Source organism: Nothoprocta perdicaria, unplaced genomic scaffold (genome assembly GCF_003342845.1).
Source record: "Nothoprocta perdicaria isolate Ctin4 unplaced genomic scaffold, notPer1 scaffold_179, whole genome shotgun sequence".
NCBI classification, from domain to species: domain Eukaryota; kingdom Metazoa; phylum Chordata; class Aves; order Tinamiformes; family Tinamidae; genus Nothoprocta; species Nothoprocta perdicaria.
Genome location: NW_020454971.1, coordinates 517,112 through 536,007, shown reverse-complemented (window position 1 = coordinate 536,007; position 18,896 = coordinate 517,112). Strand labels below are relative to the sequence as shown.

At 37.6% G+C, this 18,896-nt stretch overlaps 1 long non-coding RNA gene across 1 annotated transcript; it reads right to left on the bottom strand.

Annotated features, from left to right (window-relative positions):
* Nucleotides 1-531: 531 nt before the first annotated feature.
* Nucleotides 532-18,576, bottom strand: LOC112944921. The gene is made up of 3 exons (XR_003248870.1): nt 18,449-18,576; nt 4,378-4,439; nt 532-950 (listed from the first exon to the last, which is right to left on the bottom strand). It is a non-coding gene; the product is annotated as an uncharacterized LOC112944921 (long non-coding RNA).
* Between the last annotated feature and the right edge of the window lie 320 nt (nt 18,577-18,896).

Here is an 18,896-nt window from a genome sequence, read left to right as displayed (position 1 = left end):
TCCTTCTTGTTATCTGCTTTGCAGGCTACAGATGAGTAGTTTAACATTTCCATGTTTACGTTAAGACTTCTGTCTGCAAATCTCTAAATAGACACGTACGGTTGGTTTTGTGACTATCCATGTGGTTACAAATGTGTAATTAATAAAATGCTCCAGTAGTAAATGAATCCTAATTGCTGACAGGATTCTTTACACCTTGTACCACTGTTGGCATTCTTGAAACTACTTAACTAACCAAAGAAACTTGAGAAAAAACAACATTCTGTTTCCATCAGGCTTTATATCATTGGTCATACAGCATATGATGTCTTAACAAATGAAAAAATCCAAAAGCTGCCAATACAATGGAATTATCTTCAATATCTCTATTACACAATACCCCCAACCATTTGATTACCATATAGCAGGTGAGCTAAAGCCATGAGATACATTTAAAACTACACAGACAGGAAAGATGAGTTATGCAAATATTATGCAAGTAATTGATTGTTTCATTTAAAACTAATCCATTGCTTTTACAGAACRCATGCTAATAATATCATTTCTCTGAATTACATCCAAATAGTCCTACAATATGATGATTTACTACTGAATGATGAAATTACAACATTTGTTCGTGTCTTGCTTTGTATTGATTATTTTAACAGATTTTTTWAAAAAAATACCTTAATAGGAGTATCATGGGAGCATTGTTATAGAAGAATTAAGAGTATAGACTTTCCTAAAAGCTCAAAGATAAACAAAAATAGCTTCACTGTAACCCACATTAAAATAATGATCAGTTTTAGATGAATTACATTTAAGTAATAGGCGGATAGCAAGTGCTTCTGGCTTCTGTCATGCACCAATATCCACACAGGCATCTTTGTGCCTATGTATCAAGCTCTGTCAACTTGACAACAGCTCCTGACACAGGCACTGCTCTCTGTGCAAGTGGCATCGTGAGAGATCTGAGACCAAATAAATAAATTTAGAAGGTGTAGTGAAAATAGACATTTGTTTCCCRGCTCTGTTTTCCTCTTTACAGACTTAGTCACATGCAGTCATTCACAAGGCACTTGCTAACACACGTGGAACTGCATCACCAGATTTTAAGGAAACTCATTTTATTCCAGGATTTTGATCTCACCTCTGCAAATTATCACTGTAAAAGCACTGTGCACTGAACAACATAGAAGCAAATGAAGAGAAAAAAAAGAGTTTGCCTTTCTGGCCATATGCTAGCATATAAACCATAAAAAGTGACAAACGCACAAATATGCCACAATGGAAAACTATGAGCTGGTCCCATGCAATAAATCAGAAAAGCAACACGTTGCATGGTACTGTTTAACAATAGTGTAAAAATAGCTGTAGGAAACTCTGCCTAACGTGGCCCACAAACAGCTTTGGAAGGGATGATGCAGCAACAAACTGCAAGGAGAACAAATTAATTATATTAAGTCTACTGAAAACAGGAAACTAAAGACACTTCTATTTTTGAATGACACTTATTATCACTCTCCCCCCTCCTTATGCAGAAAACAATGCTAATTTTAAGGGTATTTTTCAAGAAACACATCCTTTTTATTATGTTCACATTTGTTTGCTGGAAACACCAAGAGAAACATTAAATAGATTTCCCCTCTCGACTCTCATCTAAGCCACTTTTTCCACTTGAATTTCCAAATAAAGTTACAATAATTTGTTCCACAAAGCAGGAAACTATTGAAGCTTCATTTTCTACAGTCTTTTTTCCTCCTCCCATGTCACTTCATTCCCTTTATCACGTAAAAGGCATCAATGAATCTGCTGGGGCTTATCCAGAACTATGCACACATCGGCAGGTCAACAGAGGACAAAAAGATCCCCAGTGAGTTCTGTCCAGCTCTTCCTCAGCAAGCTACTTATCCATGTTCCTTATCCAGACACCAGTAATTATCTAACCCATAAAAAAATCACTTTTGAAACTTCTGTCTCCTTTTTGGAGTGGTTTACAAATGGTAAAGCCAGTAGAGGGAGAGGACATAGGCCACTAGGCCGAACCTTGTTGCCTTAGAAAATGAGACTAGACATGAAATGGAACCACAGGAGAAGATATCTAAATGCYGTGGGAGGAGGCTAGACCATTCCCCTTTATTTTCATGTTGGAAACCTAGGAATATTACARTTTGAGCTGTCAGTCATGGATAACCAAAAACAGTTAAAAATCTTACCCTCAATATGGCTCAAAATTGTGGCAAATACACCTCAACCCAACAGAGACTGGCATAATACCAGCCCTACACCATATATACATAGCGAGTAGAATCATTTTAAGAGAGAAGTGATCATATCACAGCTATTGGAATCGACCTGCACATGCAGATAAATATTGTGCTTGTAGATTCCAACGTTCCCAAGTTTCAGTGTGCATTTTCCTACTTTTTTAGTTGTGCATTTTCCTACTTTTTTAGTATCTTCACCAAAAAAGTGTCCAGCTGCACCATCCTTCAGAAGGATAAAAAAATAAAATCAGATCAGATCACAGTGACTTTACCACTGCGGCTGAAGTGGAGAGAGGCCTCATTGTTCAAGGATATCTCTGAAGAGCAGAGTAATCGAGTTTATTTTTATCTTTCATTTTATTTTGCCACTCATTGTGTCAAATCAACAAAAACCACAAATGAAACCAAAGCAAGAATCAAGTCTTTGTTTCTTCAAATACTGTCAAGAGAAGAACTAGCTCCCAAGCCAGTCTTCTGTATAGTATTTCCATGAACTTAGATGTTTTTCCCAGAAAAGGACAATGCATTTAAATCTATCAGCATGGGATGACCCACTGCCCCTACATGCTTTCCCATGTAGGAGCTTAGTTACATCAGCACACATGCCAACTTTTGTTCCTCTCTCAATAAGAGAAATTTGCTCACCAATTTTTAAAATACTGTGGTATGACAAATTAAATAGGTCATGCAGCCAAAACYCCAACCAGAAAATGTAGAAGGAAATATTCCAGCATAGAGTGGTCTAGGTCTTAAATCTACTGATCTAAGCATAAAAGTGTGAACTCTGAGCTCTTGAATCCCATCCTACACTCTGACATCAACCTTGCTGAGATATTGGAAAAGAAAGAAGACACCTTGTCTCTGTCCGCAAGCTTACCTAAACAATGCTCTAATTTACTTAGCCTTTAAAATACATTACAGGTAATAATCCTTTATCCACAAATATATCAGGTTTGAGGAAAAGAGCTTGTTTCAGCCAGTTTGTCAAAGGCATGAAATAGGCAATATCATGCCAGATCACAAGTCTGAAAATCATATTTAATTCCAAATGGAAAAGTGCAGTTATAACATAAAGTCCAATGTAGTGATGCTTTAATATTTTCCAAAAACTAAATCACATTAATCTGAGAAATACCTTTATCATCATGCCCTCTTGCTCAGAGAGATTCAGGTTTTTGCTATGCCACAAAAACAACCTCACTATAGAATACACAAATATAAACTTATCAAATTCTGCAACGTACTTGCTTCTTATGACCTACTTCCTTTAAAACCAGTTATTTTAGAAACAACCAGTGCTTACATACACACATTTCTATTATGTTTCAAACTCTCAAACCTGCCATCACTTCTACTGATATTAGCTGCTGCATATTCTTTTTATTTGTGAGGGAAGTGTGTAAATAGAGCTAGACATGTGTCCAAGTATTTTGCAGGGTTACAACCTAAGTCAAGCCCAAACAAAAGGGCACTGCTGAGCTGTTCATTGTCCTGCTGCTACTTCTCTGCAAAACCACCAAGGACAACTGCTTAGGGTGGTAGGAACTTCAAAACTATTGAGATGATAACCTTATGCCAACAAAATCCAAGAGAGGATATCCGTTCACTGGAATCCATAATTTCATCCGTCCTAACTGTCAGGCCCCTATTAATATATGTCAGTTTGCAAAGGGCATGAACAATCTTCAGAAGSTGAATTCCTTCATGCACAAATATATTCAGATATTATGTTAATGACATTGATATACTGAAATATATTTTTATCATATACGTTAATGAGATTCAGATATCATGTTCAGATCTTAATGATCAGATACTCTGTTTTGAGATATTCTGCACACAAGCACACGTCACCAGCCACATTTGGTTCCTATTCTGAGGCCTGAGAGCCTCCCTCCATTCCCATCTCACAGCTAAACACCACTGCACTCTACATGGGGTAAATGGGGGGTAGGARGGGGCAGGCTTCAAGTCATGGAAATACATCAAAGCGAGAAAGGTTAAAAAAAGTAAAAGATAGGACTAGTCCTTACCCAGGCCACATAAAATTCAGGTGAAAAATAATTGGTTTATTACCAAGTACACAAACAGAAGAAACCTTGATTAGGGGACAGAACAATGTGAACATTACCTTGGCAATTCTCAGCCCAGTCATTCAGCTGAAAGATCTCCTCAAGGCAGCTGCTTCAGAGCCTGCAAATTAAAATAATAGAAATATAATTAACACAAAAACATTTATTATAATACTGAAACATCTCACAATAAGAGTTAACCAAAAAGATAAACTTCCCCTTTACAGAGCCTTGTGCCTGCTCAAGGAAACACAACAGACCTGCAGCAAGGACACAGGGGCATTTGGAAGACCCCAACCACTTTAGCAAATTCATTAGTGGAAGTGCATGGTTAGTTTACCAAAATAAATAAATAAAACCCTCCCTTTTTCTTTCCCCTTCCATAAATATGATGAAAAATAAATTATTTAAAAATTAAAGGCATTTAGAATAATAGCCCTCCTAATGCAAAGTATTTATTTCTTCTTTCATCATCCATAGTTTATCACATTGATTTTTTTTTTTCCTGCAGTTTACTTAGTATTAGACTTGCACTGATCTCATCAATAAGAAATGAATGTTGGTAACTTTCAAAACCACTATATTATTTTTCCTTTTATTTGTAGTGAATTTTTCTTCTCTCAGTGGTATTACTGCAATAAGTCAGTCATTACTTCTTTATGTTTTCCCTCCTTTCTTTAGTATTTCATTTCCCTTTACAGCACATCTCATGATCACAAAGAAAACAGAGACACTTATTTCTTTTAACAGTTGAAATTGCTGCAAGTGATTTAACTGTCATTTAATCTGATTCCTCTCTTCTGTCTGTGGAGAAATATGTTTAATGTACTGGAAATTATGTTAATAAGAAAAAGCATTATCTCATTTAATGAAATAAATATACAAATATTTCAAAATAAAATAAAGAGGCAATCTTCACTGAGGACAAAATGTCTCTTATGGTTTGCATAAAATAAACAAATGAGAAAAATTAATGAATACATTGAAATATACTGACAAAAATTATGCCTACACTCAAAGGGAAAAAATAAAAGGTGACTGAATTGTCTCTCACCTAATCAAATGTTTTTTAAGAAAACACAAAAACCAGCATAAAGGATCATTCTCCTTYTCTCAAAGACATCAGTTTTCCTGTTTTTTTACTTTCTTCAATTCGTGTTGAAATAATATTTATTATTTAATGACTGCAATTACTTCATCCTTTAATTATCTTTGATCCTTTGCCACAAAACATATTTAATTTACAGCAAGGAACTTTGAACCCCTCTTTAGGTAATCGGAACACAGTCAATAACTCCATTTCTAAGCTTTTACATTATTGAAGTATGTAACTAGCATGCACTAAGGTTAAACAAATATTGTTAGTGGTGAGAGCAAAACTTGTAGTAATTATGTAATAAAAGCATGACCACTGCAACAGAAACACATAATTAGCAATTTAATTACAGACATCAAAACAAACTAAAGATGTCAATAAAAAAAATCTCGTGTGACAAACCAATTTCATTTCCCTCTTCTGCAATTCTAAATCTTAATGTACTACTTTATGTTTTCTTGTATTTCAGAAATAAACAGCGCAAAGCAAAAAGCAGATACTTGGGGTGGTCTGTTTGAGAGCAGAAGTGGAAGAAATTTGAAGAAATCTGTTTTACTTTCTCATTTTTACAAAATGATACGATAGTGGGTTGTTTGTCTGCCGTTTTTACATTTTCTTTTAAAATAATCCACAGTGATGAATATACAGGGCTGCAAATTCATTTGGGCAGTCGTGGTGCTTGCTCYACAAGCCTCTCTGAATGCCCCGGTTTCACTCTGATTTCTCCCTCCCTACAAAGAGTCACAGATCAGATCTCCCGCAAAGCTGCTTTTGAAACCAAGAACAACTAAGTCCGATGTGAGAGCTTAAGTTATTTTGCTTGAAACAAAGTTTTACTTTCCTGTGATTTTGATTTATAAAGTTGTGAATCTAAATTTGAGAAGGAAAGCAGCAATGCAACGAGCATTGCAGGTAAAAATAAAACAGTTGACCTTTATTCTTTAAGAGCACCTAAAAACCCTTATCCYGGAATTTTAAACTCACTGACACCAGCAATGTGAAACTCCTAGGAGTTTCAGTGGGCATTTCAAGTCATGTTTCTTGAGAGACTACAATTTCTATTCTACTTGAAGAGTTTTCTGACACTTATCCTCCTGAAAATATTCATGGTTAAAATATACACACACCCCACTTACTACAGAGATCTTCCATCTTAAGGTCTACAGCCTGTTCATCTTGGCTCGATGCTTAAGTCACTTCTGGCCATTACATTAAACACAATAAAACACATTTTCTCTGAAATTCAGAGTGTAACTCACAAAAATCCATTTAAAATTAAAACTATAATAATTAAAAATACAACCATTCTCTGTCTCAATGGAAGGCTTTATTTTAATGGATACGCATCATTCTACTAAATATCAATCCTACAGAAACATTTGCTATAGTTTTTGCAAACAAGGTTTACAGAGATACTCAAAAAGGATYATACTATATATTGGAGAGCTTTATTTTCTTATTTCAAGGTTTATAGGGCATTTAAAAGCAGAAAGATACAGTGGATTTTTTTAAACTAAGGTCAAGAATGTTTGGGAGTACAAATGATTTAGAAAATTACTCTCCTGCCATGCAAAAATATTACACTGTATACAGATATGTACTCAAAAAACTCMCTAATTCAATAAGATGAGAAAGTAGGAGGTTTAGTATAAAATCTTCTCCACTACTCTAATACGAATGTCAACATCACAGGATCTTTAAGGTTGGAAGGGACCTCTAGAGATCATCTAGTCCAATATAAACCACCTTATGAAGATGCCACAGACCTCACCAGCCCCAGCCCTGAGGACATCCCTGTCCCACAAGGGCAGTGTGGACCCATCTCCTCAGCTCCCTTCTCCTGGTGCTAAACCAGGGCATTCCACTGCCACAAGGGCTGCAGACCCCCTCAGGAGCTTGTCCCCAAGCCTGTTTCTGACTCCAACTCAATGGGCTTCTTGAGTGATTTGCTTGGTGAAAGACAGATTCCCCAGCCCTGGAAAAAAGCCAATTTGGAGAGCTTGCCACAAGTTGGGAAGAGCAGACCAGCAAAGGGCAGCTCAGGGCAGCTCCACTGCCAGGAGCACAGCCCAGCAGAGACCATCTCCAAGCGCCTCCGAGTCCTGCCTGCGTCGTGCCAAGAGCTGCTCCAGCCTCCAGGGCTGCTCTGGATTGAGACCCACAAGTTTGGCAATTTAAAGAGTTACAGTCATCTCATAGGTTCTGCTCTAACAATACTTCAGGGAGCTGCATCAGAAGACTGGAAGCGCTAAGGTTTTTGATTCCAATGTCTTATTGGAGTGATCAAAAGACTATTGTCACGAGCAAGCCCTCTTGTCAAGTTAAAAAAATGATATACTTCAAAATAAGATGTCTGTTTTTAAGCAGGCTGCTTTCAACTTGCACCAAAAAAAGCTCTGCCTGACAATCCTAATTTTTTCTCCATTTAAATTTTTGAAAGAACAACATCCTCTCTTCAAATAATAATTTTAAATGGGAAAGTTGAAGTGTATTCATTTTTCTTAATTAAGTTATTTAAGGCTTCTAAAATGAACAACTCTTCTGTTTTTCTTTAAAACTTTAAGTTTGTTTCTATTTAACTTTGTCTCCAATTGCCCCTTCTGCTTTCAATAGGAAAAGAAGCAGCAGAAATAAAAAAGAAACAAGAAAGGAAACACTGCAGGAAGACAGCTGAACAGCCAACCTATTTAGAGTGTTATCTGGCAATATTCAACTCCAAGGAAGTTTTTTTCCACTGAAGATACTTAGTGTACTGAACTTCAGCTGTGTTGCACATTAAGCTTTAAGGTCAGAGGAAGATGAAATTAAAAGAAAAGGCTTTGTTTCTTACATTGATTGATGAAATCTGCAGATATACCCCTTCTCTGCCCACGCTGTGAACAAAACCAGAAGGCACTCAACAGGTTCAGCTTCCACCAACTGTCAGGGTCCATAAACTCATCAAGGGAAAGCCTGGCCCAGATGACCTGCTTGCAGCCACATCTCCAGCTCTGCACATCTTCCTCTCCAACACATTTCCCATGCAGTCTCAAAGAGGGACATCCCCTGGGAAGGAGATGCCTGTACCATGTTGGTAAGCCTCTACATGGACCAACTAGAATTAAAATGTGAGAGAAAGGAATAAGTGTATATGGAACCTAAGCTATACAGACCTTTCAGCACTGAACAAATCAGACCACAAATATATATTTTTTTAACTAAGACAACATGCTTAATCAGCTCCACTAAAGCATTAAGGAGTACTGTACACTTTCTTAAATCGCACTCTTTTTCAAGAGCTGCAACTGAGTGCAAATGCCTCAAAACCTTCAGGATCCGTGACTCATTTCAGAGAGCTACCAAATAACTGAAGATCAAGCTTCTACCAAGAGCCTCCTCCCACAAAGCAATCTCAAAGAAGATGCTTCAGAATGAAAGTAAATACAAGATACAGCCATCAGCTGGTTGAAGCCATTTAGCAACTCAGCATGGGCTCTGTTAGGGAAAGATCTCTACTGCAGAATTCCACACTGGCTTAAGCTAGGTCAAATACAACCTTCAATCAAAACACCAGTTACAACATAGCCCTATTACTGGGTGGGATTTTTTGGTGTGTTCCCCTTCCCTCCTTATAAAGCAAGGCTTTTGGCTTTCCCGTTCTTCATAGGAGTCTGGAGGCACACTGACCAAGGGGGAAACGTACTGGGGACATCACACTTGATCCTTCAGGCCTTCCTCACCCCTCTGCCTATCTTACAGAAATGGCAAGGGTGGCAAGCTTGCCTTTCTCCACACTAATACAAGTTGCAGACACCTCACCAGCCAACATGACAAGTTCCTCATATCTGCAATGAGGAGCAGCTATCCAGACACGACTCCATGCTCAAAAACAGGAGCAGAAAAGAGAAATTCCCAAGCACCAATGATGACAAAGTTCCCATTCCGCTAACTGGGCTTTTGTCCTTCCTCATCCTTCTAAGGAGTCGATCAACTAATTAGCCAACTGCAAAACTGCAAAATTTTGGTGAATTATGTTAAAAACCATTTCCTCACCATTTCATAGCTAAATGAACCCAATGTGTATCCTAATGATGTCCAGGTACTCATTTTAAAGGATCATCACTTGCACAGAAACCTTTTCAAGTTACAAATGCCACCACAACAACCACCTTTTGGTTGGACATGCAATCTCCAGACTTAAGCAATCTTCCCATTTAGTTTTTTATGAAATTCAGCGTGCCCCCAACTTCACAGCTCCTCAGAAACTATGGTCAGATATGCCTGTTCATAGTAGTGCTAGCACATCTGTATCTGATCAGTCCTTCGCAGAATCCAATGGAAAAATGCTTACAAATAAAACCAAGTGCTTTCAGGCTTCAGTGAGTGCTCAGTTTCTACCCCACTGCAGTCCTGAAGCAGGGGTAAGGCAGCTTTTTGCCTTGGCACTATTTTTTTCCACCCGTCAGTTGACTGCCATATGGCTCACGACAGTACATTCTTGGCCAATAAAATTAGAACTTCAAAGATAGTTTAACCAGAATACAGTTTATCACTGTAGGATACCAATATAGAGAATTTCTATTTGTTAAAAAAACGCATCTTAAATGCCAACATAACCAAAGAAAATTTCTGATCTTCAAGACAGTATTCAAGGTCCAATCYATTTTTATTGCTCTTTCATAGCAAGAATTAACTCTTGATATATTCTTCCTACTTTACTGCTGCTTCAACACAAAGTGATTGGTTCCCAAATTCAGGCAGAACTATAACATTCTTCAAAACAAGGTGGTCAGATACAAGCACCCCCAAGGAGGTTTTACCTTCCTGGGCAGAAAGGAAGTGGAAAAATAATGAAAATTTAAGTTCATAACAGAGGAARGGCTATAAACACCTTTCACACTAATTGCACATGTGAACAAGGTGTGCCAAATACTTCACAAAATTCAAATGTAGAAAAAAGTTAAATATTACTCAACACATACAGCTCCCACATGGCATCAATGGCTTTGCTCTATTAACTGCAGAGAGTGGCCCTTGCATATACTTTAAACTTAATGACAATAACTCCCATTCAGACATAGCTACAAAAAGAGAGGAGTGAACTACTTGTATCACATTTATACTTGTCATTTGGGATTAGCTAATTCCATTTTAGCTCTGTATATAACACAATTGCAAATCAACAATATCAGTCTGAAAATGCATCTCCCTTCCTCTAGCACTTTCCCAAGTTAAGCATTTCTGTGCTGCTAATGAACCTTTTGTTRCAGTGAATATGATTCTGTAAGGAATTTTATGCATGTAAATGTATTAAGTGACATAAGAGTATTACATAACCACTTTCCTACAGGAGTTTATACAGTACCGAATATAATGAAGCTAGGCTATAAATGATGCATACACCTACAAGGGAAAAGTAGTATTTCCTTTTTAATTGAGTGAATAGCTATAAATAACAACATGGCAAGAAGTGCTTCCAAGTGACACCAAGTGTTTAGAGAAAGGGAGCAATCAATATGCCTCTCAATCATTAAATATATTAAAAAGACAGTTAAAAGATTAGACAGTGCATCCTACTTTCTAGCAAATTTAATTAATGGCAGAGTCTATAATAAAAATCAAAATAAAACACATTTCTCCTATAATAAAAAATGTTTTTTTCTGCCTTGCTACACACTCAGATTCTGGAGTCAAGCACACTTGGGAATAGAAATGTGAAAATGCAGGAGCAGATTCTGGAAGCATTCCCACGAGACCTCTCCTCACTTTCCATCAGTGGTGGGGCCGGCCCTATGGACTCACACCTAGCAAATATCAGCTTTCACAACTAAGGAATCTAATAACTCCCACAAGTTTTCCCAACGCTGGATTTATCCTCTGCACCTTCTCAAAATATAGCAAATTCAGCAGTCTTCATAGAATAATATCTGAATGACATTCTCCTATCTTGGTCCTCTTCGCTCCGCTCCCTTCAGCCTTACACAGATATTTAAAGAAGAAAAGGGTAATATATGTACCTGACATTTGGCTGCAGGATCAGCTTTGGAAGTAAAGCTATGCCCACAAAACAAGCAGCTTATTTGTTTGAATTTAGAGAGCCAATGGAAACGACCATTTATCTTCCATCATTGCTGACTTCCCTAAGATGACATCCTGTATTTCAAGTGGTACCTTTGTGTTTTTCTCCAAAAACCCCTCTTGGTATGATTATCTATATTGGTCTAAGATGGGTATTTATTTTACATACCATCTCTTCCCAGTTTTCCCCTGAAACTCTTTGGCAGGTAGAATTTTACCTCCAGCTACTCACTGTTATTCTGGTATTGCAGAACTCAATGCACAGAACTCAGCCTCTTAGTGAAATTAGATTATGCTACAAAGCTGCTACTGTACCTTTCTGAATTTCAAAAAAATMTTCTAATTTATAACAGCAAATTGCAAAATATAAGTGTCTATGTACCATAAAACTCCTGCATTAACAGCACCTAAGTTTTYGTAGTTTAGCCAGAATTAAATCTTGTGGTATTTAAGACTTACTTTGAGATAAGTAAAGAAAAAAACCTTTTTCTGTAGAGAAAGTTGAAGTCCAGAAGCAAAAGTAACATTAAGGGGTAATGTTAGACCCTCAAAGTGAGAAAGCTAAGAGTCTCAATATTACTGTGTGGAAAAGGAACTATACTTCTGCCCCTCTTCTCCCTCAAAGTACTTATATTAAAAAAGCAAATATTGTTATGGAAGCTGTTTGGAACAGAAGCAGAGAGCACAAACTAATTTGTCATGTGAACTGATAAGGTTTGCRAAGTACTTAAAGCAACAGATAGAACTTGCCAAACTCCAGGGACTCATGGATTTTTTTTTTATCATGTACATTGCACTGTTAAACAACTTCCTTGCCAGTTCAAACCTTCTAATAGATTGTTTAAAAGTGCAGTATAGATTCAGATCCACCACAGCATACGCCTGTTTCAAAGGCATTTTTATGCAGGCTCCTACCTAGAGATTTGCTCTGCTGATTGTAGGTCCCCACCTTGGGACACTTTTGCCATGAGCAGCAATGCCTGCAAGTCCATTAGGACAAAGCATCAATCTGTTCCTTCCAGGATAACTTTTTTCCCTCCTCTCCCTCAAAAGACAAGGCACAATAAGCAAGACAAGAAAGGTGGCATTTCGGCAGCCCTGAGGGTAGATAGGAACTTGGACTGCAGGCACTTCCACCTTTTAGAGATAAAAACCAGAGCAAAACCAGTTCACACTGTTCTGCAAGAGCATACAGTTCTGGATAAACTATACATTTGGTATAAACAGCTATTGTTGTTTTTATACCTTAGCTCCTTTCACTTGCATACACACTATTAAAAGCTAATATATTATTCAGCAGCTTTAAGGTCCTTTTCTGATCTTTTCAGTGGTGTCTTTCACATCCTGTCAGAGCATTAAGATGTCATATAGCTTGGCAACAATTTACTACCTAAACCAATGTGCACTGCACTAGTGCCACATAGATGACTTAGTGTTTCAGCCCACACTTTAGGCACATTATGGAAGTGTGTATTTTAATAAAGTAACATCAGCCTACTACTAACTGCCATGGGAACAAACACACAAAATATTATTTTTGCAAGTAGGGTCTCTTCCCATCATATGCCACAACCAAGCTCTCCATCCCAACCTTGAAGCAGGAGCACACAATCCCTGTCACTCTTCCATAGCTGCTGAGCATCCAGTCTCTTCCTAACTGCAGGCATGACTCTCAATGTATTACTTATTTTAAAGGTTAACATCAGTTAGCAAAAGGATATTTTGTTATGCCCTGCTATTTGCCACGTGCAAGGAGCTGCTTCTGTGGCTGCATGTGGCATACTGGGGTGCAAAATAGTCAGCACTGTTTTTTAAAGCAATAAAAAGTCAYAGTAAAATGCAGATATTAACTGAAACATGCACTGTTTACACCACAAGAGACATTTTTTGAAAAGTTTTTACAGATCATTTTGCATATCACTTTGGCTGGCTAACCTATGGAGACAAGCCAGTGGCYCAAAAGCACTTTTTGGGGTGGGCCACCCCCAGCAATCCTCACTGCTTCTCCCAAACAAGTAACAAATAACACCACGATGACAGATTCTCTTTAAGGAAATGACAAGAATCCTCTCTACCCTACAGAAAGTTTGCATCAACCACATACCTGTGGTTTTCACAGCGAGACGGACTATTACAAGATTGATGATAAGCTCAAACACAATACTTGACCTAAATACATTATGTAGCAGGGGATGCCCGTTAAGTAGGTCAGCGTGGGCTCTTAAAAGTTATGCAAAACTTATTGCTGCCACACAGCAGACATGTCACTAGTCAAGAAGTATGAGAATCACTTTTCTAGGCTGGAGGACATTTCTTCTCATCGTATGAAAATCTGTTTCGCCACACTTAAAATATCYTAAGTACTGAAATATGCTGCTTGTCATATGTCTTTAGGCCTCAAAATAAAATAAAAGTGAGCCGGGCAGCTGATGAAAACTCTAAATCCTGAAGACAATCCTGAGGGTCATGTACAGGGAAGACTTCTCTGAAAATAATCGTTCAAATAAATATTTCCCATTCCTGCAGTCAAACAAATTGTGATTTACAGGATGCATCAGACAAGCCTGTCAAGCCAAGCAAGTTTGTATTTAGCAGCGATTAATCAGAAATAGCTATATTACCACTGTCTGAATGTTGGAAGCTCCCAAGCAGCAYGGTGCAGGCAGATGCATCTGTTGTGATGCACAGACACACAGCAGTGCATCCACAGCGCAATGCAAAGAGCCTCGCACTTGCTGAAAGAAATGGTRACTCCTTACGCAGCCCTTTCCACCACTGGAGTTTTATACAAGTCTTGTTTGATTTGAATTCAGCGCTTTCATTCACTGGCTATCCTTCTTGTATCAGTTTATGGCAGCAAGACAGTGATYAATTAATAGCCCAGAGGTAATTCAGGGGCTTCCCATTGGAGTGACATCAAACAAGAGCACAGGAAGCAAGGATAAGGATTTTAGGCTCAGTATCAGTCCTGCATCACTTCCAACAGACTGCCACCCTTCCCCTACCTTCACATTTACTTTTCCTCAGCACCCAAGTAAATGTGGGCATGAAATTGTGGTCACTCTGCTGAGCCCTGTGTGTAGCCTTCTCCTATAAAGGAGGCTCCTCAGGGCAAGTGAAACACCAAAGCCAGGACTTGCATTTTAGCACTCCAATTGTGCTAAGAAGCCCAGAGATAGGTRTCATGTAAAACAAAAAAAATAAAATTCAAAAACACTATTTGCCAATAGCAACATTAAAACTGGCAAGAAAAAAAATTGACTTTTTCAGGAGGGAATGTAAATAAACTGTTGGAATCTGTATTGACAAAGCTGGTGTCACAAAGGTTTTCTACTGGCCTCTCAGTATTGTGGTTCATGTATGCAAGCAGCATATTTTATTTAGCATTCAACTCAGAAGCTTTTCCTTTGAGAAAAGTGATTATTTTCTTTTTCTGTCTGACCTAGTGAACACAGCAATGCTCAAATATACTATATTTCTGCCCTGCAGGCAGCAGTGTCCCACCAACTTTGCACCAAATGCTCGTAACACAAGGCAAAACGACGACCAAAAGTTATTTTGCATGTTGAAAACAAATACATGCCATTGTGTTTCTTCTTTTATTGTTTTGTTATTTCATTATTATTCACCACAGTTCTTTCCCTCATTTGCAGAGTTTGGGTTTTAATGTAATGGCCATTCAATAAAAATGTTGCTTTTAAGGGTTTGCATATCATCCCATTTTCTCTTCAACCCTTCAGCAACCATATGGCAAGCAATCAGGTCTGCAATCACTAGGTCCATATTATGTAGAGCATGATTTCAGCATTATGCTATTACCCATCTGTTTCTGTAGAAAAAGACATGAACCCTTGTATAAGAGGTCACTGGTTTCATTGCACACCGTATTCCAGAAATCTATCTCTGTTCACTTGAGATCACTTTTGTGATTTACTGTAGTCTTTCAGGCCAAGCTTTTTTTTCCTCCTTCTCTACCCCCCCCCCTTTTTTTTTGTTTGTTTTTAAAAAATTAGCACTATTTGTCCTTCTGTTGTATGAAATTATTTGTACCTGTCATTCTGTGCACTTACACTCTCTTAAAGATGCCCTCCTGAGATCATGCCATTTTTAACGGAGACAAAAAAGGGAAGGAGGAAAGGAGCAAAGGGAGGCAGGGAGATCAACTCCCCTATTTTCATAAAACAGATTAGTTCAGAAATAAGGTTTGCTTTTCACTATCTATTTATGAACTAGTAAACTGTCTCTTTTGCTCTGTTTTTTTGACAATACAAGCTCTGCAATAAGGTATTCTTTTTTGCAGAAAAATGCACTATAGGAGTATAGACAATATCAACATCAGCTGTTAATTTAAGCAAGTACTTGACTTGTGTGCAACAAAGACAAGTCAAGGAACCCGAGCTGCAGTCYATCAATCTGTTTAAAAAAGACTCTTCCTTTTAGTACCAAGGAACTGAAAACTGCTGCAAATCACTGTTAACCATATCATGCAACTGGGCACTTCAGTGCCAATTTTTCTGCTACCCTTTCATCCTTAACTAACTGTCACAAATATAGTACTGAAACACATCCTACATACAATTCAATATACCTTGCACATTATGTTGTGCAGGTACTAACTAGGGTAACACAACAGCTACACTTCACTAGAGAAGCACAACAAAACTCTTTAACAGCATCTTTTAAGCAAACTTGACATGATAAACAAAAAAATCCAAACAAAAAATTCTTCACACAAACTATTTAACACAAGTATGTTTTTTTTTTAAAAATCAAGAGTATGAGTTTGGTGCAGGTTTGCAAGGCTTGTAGCAAAAATAGGAATAAATAAAAAGCAAATCAAATTCAATGAGTTAAAATACACATACCAGATAAAGACAGAAGGATATGAAGGCAAAACATGAAATGACCAGAGAAAAAGATGCAGTAGCCCGATACAGGCAGAGCAGCACATCATGGCTCATCTCAACACAAGCTACCAGCACTACAGTAAAGAACAGTCACACCATGTCAGGCATGTGACTTCAGGGTGACTGAAGATGAATAGAAGGAACAAGGAGAAAAATGGACCAAATTCATACCATCTAGCAGGAATTTCAATGAAAATTCTAGAAGGATGAAAATTCTTACTAGCATCTATGGCAGAAAGAAAGAGTGGAAGCAAGAGAATGAAGCAACCAACATCTGAAAAAATACATAGGAAAAAGCAGCCAGGACTGTAGGTACTTGTGTCTCAACAGAAAGCAAAAAAGTAGTGCCAGGTGTATGTGGAAAGAGCAGCACAAAGTCAAAGGGTAACACACTGCACAGAGATCAAATACTGTGAAAACACCAAGGAAGGAATAACTATTAATGGATGTAATTTTTAAGATGTTTCTCTTAACTAAACACTTAATTATTTTTTAAGTCTTTTTTTTTTTTTTTTAAGCACAAGTGTAATTTGGTTAAGCTAGAGGGGGAAAAAAGAGGAAGAATAAAACCAGGAGTTTAAAACATCTGCTGTTGATTATGGCTGGTAGAAGAGTTCCCTTTGCATAAATAAAGATTTGAAGCTAAAATTCAAGTTGCACTGAAAGTAAAYCTTGTGTCTTCACTAACCAGAGTTTCTAGTCAATACAGACGCACAAGCAGTGACTTGATTTTACAGAGGCTTCCACTCRGTAATAAAAGTTAAGGAAAAAAATGTTACAGCTCTTATAAACACTCAATAAGGCTTATTTAACTCACAGAGCAGCTAGAACGTGGGAGAAGTATAGAAGTCTGAACTGCTAATGGGAGAATTAAGCTCTTCTAATGTATACTTAATTTTCAAATGCTAAGTGTCATTTCAATAATAAAATCATTAGAGAAATGATACATGGATATATTGGGCAGATTAGGTAGGTACAGACAGGCAGATTAAATTGGATGACCACAAAGAAGAAAGTAAACATGAAATAAAGAAAAGCAAAGGGCAGACAATTGAATCTAGAGGAATATTATAGWTTTACTATCTTGGTAAATAACTAAAGTGATTCCCTGAAGAAAAGGTTATTAAGAAATAAAAACTGGAAACTCTTCTTTCCATTTTACTCTTGGACTAAACATGATGTAAACACTACAGAAAAAAAAAGGAAAACTTAAAGAGCTCAAAGTGTAGCTATGGAAATTACAGCCTGACAACCATCAATTACAGAATAAATGCTATTCAAAAGCTGATGCAATAATAGCTGGCAAGACACATTAATACAGTTTGACCTACAGTTTTATTTACTTCTTTCAGGCAACCTGAATGTCAGGGTGCTCACATAAACAATGCTTAATGCTTCAGACTTTAGTAAAACACAGCTAGAGTTAATTAAAATGATACAATCAAGGCATATCTCTTTCAATATAATAGAACAATACAGAGATTACTAAATGTTTATTATATATTCAAATTATTCACAAAAATATTCAGCAAAAGCCTGATCATAATTCCTAACGATAACTTTTTGAGCTGAAAAATCTCCTTGTTTTGATGTTTGTTAGTTGCTGAAATTCATGCATTTAGGAGTAGAGATTTTGTCAAATAAACCATTATTACACACAGATCAAAAGCTCTTTTTCCATAATGCTACTGTTTAACACAAACTGCTAAAAGCAAAGAAATTCAAAGTTAAGACTAACTATTATCTCTAGCTTACAGAGGGGAGTTTAAAAAGCCACAGCACCTTACGTGAGAAAAGTTAAGACTGCTTCTGGCTATCAAGTTTTTGTTTCCTTTTCCATTCTTTGATTCCTTCCATGAATCTGTAGACTTGGAAGGATTTATTCTATTTATGAAATAGAAATAGCCTTTTGAATCAGCAGAAATAGCATCAACCCAGAGTGACAGAGAAGCATCATGCCATAAAACCTCATTTCACAGCAGACCCCCCATTTACCTTTCTGTTAGCACCTCCAGCCCCACTTTGACTGTAGAGTCAGAGGAAACCAAGCTCAAAGACATTAAAACTCACCTAAAGCTCTCCAGTCTCCCAGGCCTTTCCAAAAGGCAGCACATCCCCTTCTCTTTCCACAACACTGGAAAATCCAGAAGGAGCCCAAACTTCAGCTTATCAACACCTCAGACAAAGTCAGCTTACYATTAGCCCTAACATTTCATAAACTTTATAACAAATTCACATTTTAAGACCTATCTAGAGACAGAAATGTGTCTTTGCAGGCTAGCAAGGCCTCACCCTTCCATATCCACCCTGTGTAAGCCCAGGAAAGAGAAACATCCCTGGTGGCCTGAAGAAATAGGGGAAGGAGCTAACGATGCCCAGGTGCATCTCACTGGGGGTGACTGGAGCAGGTAAACTGGAACAGGGAGGCAGTTGCTCTTAATTTAGGTCATAGGCTCAAGAAACTTAGCTCTCTGCAGAAAGCCCTTTCTAATATATGAAGATGAGTAAAACGGTGTTT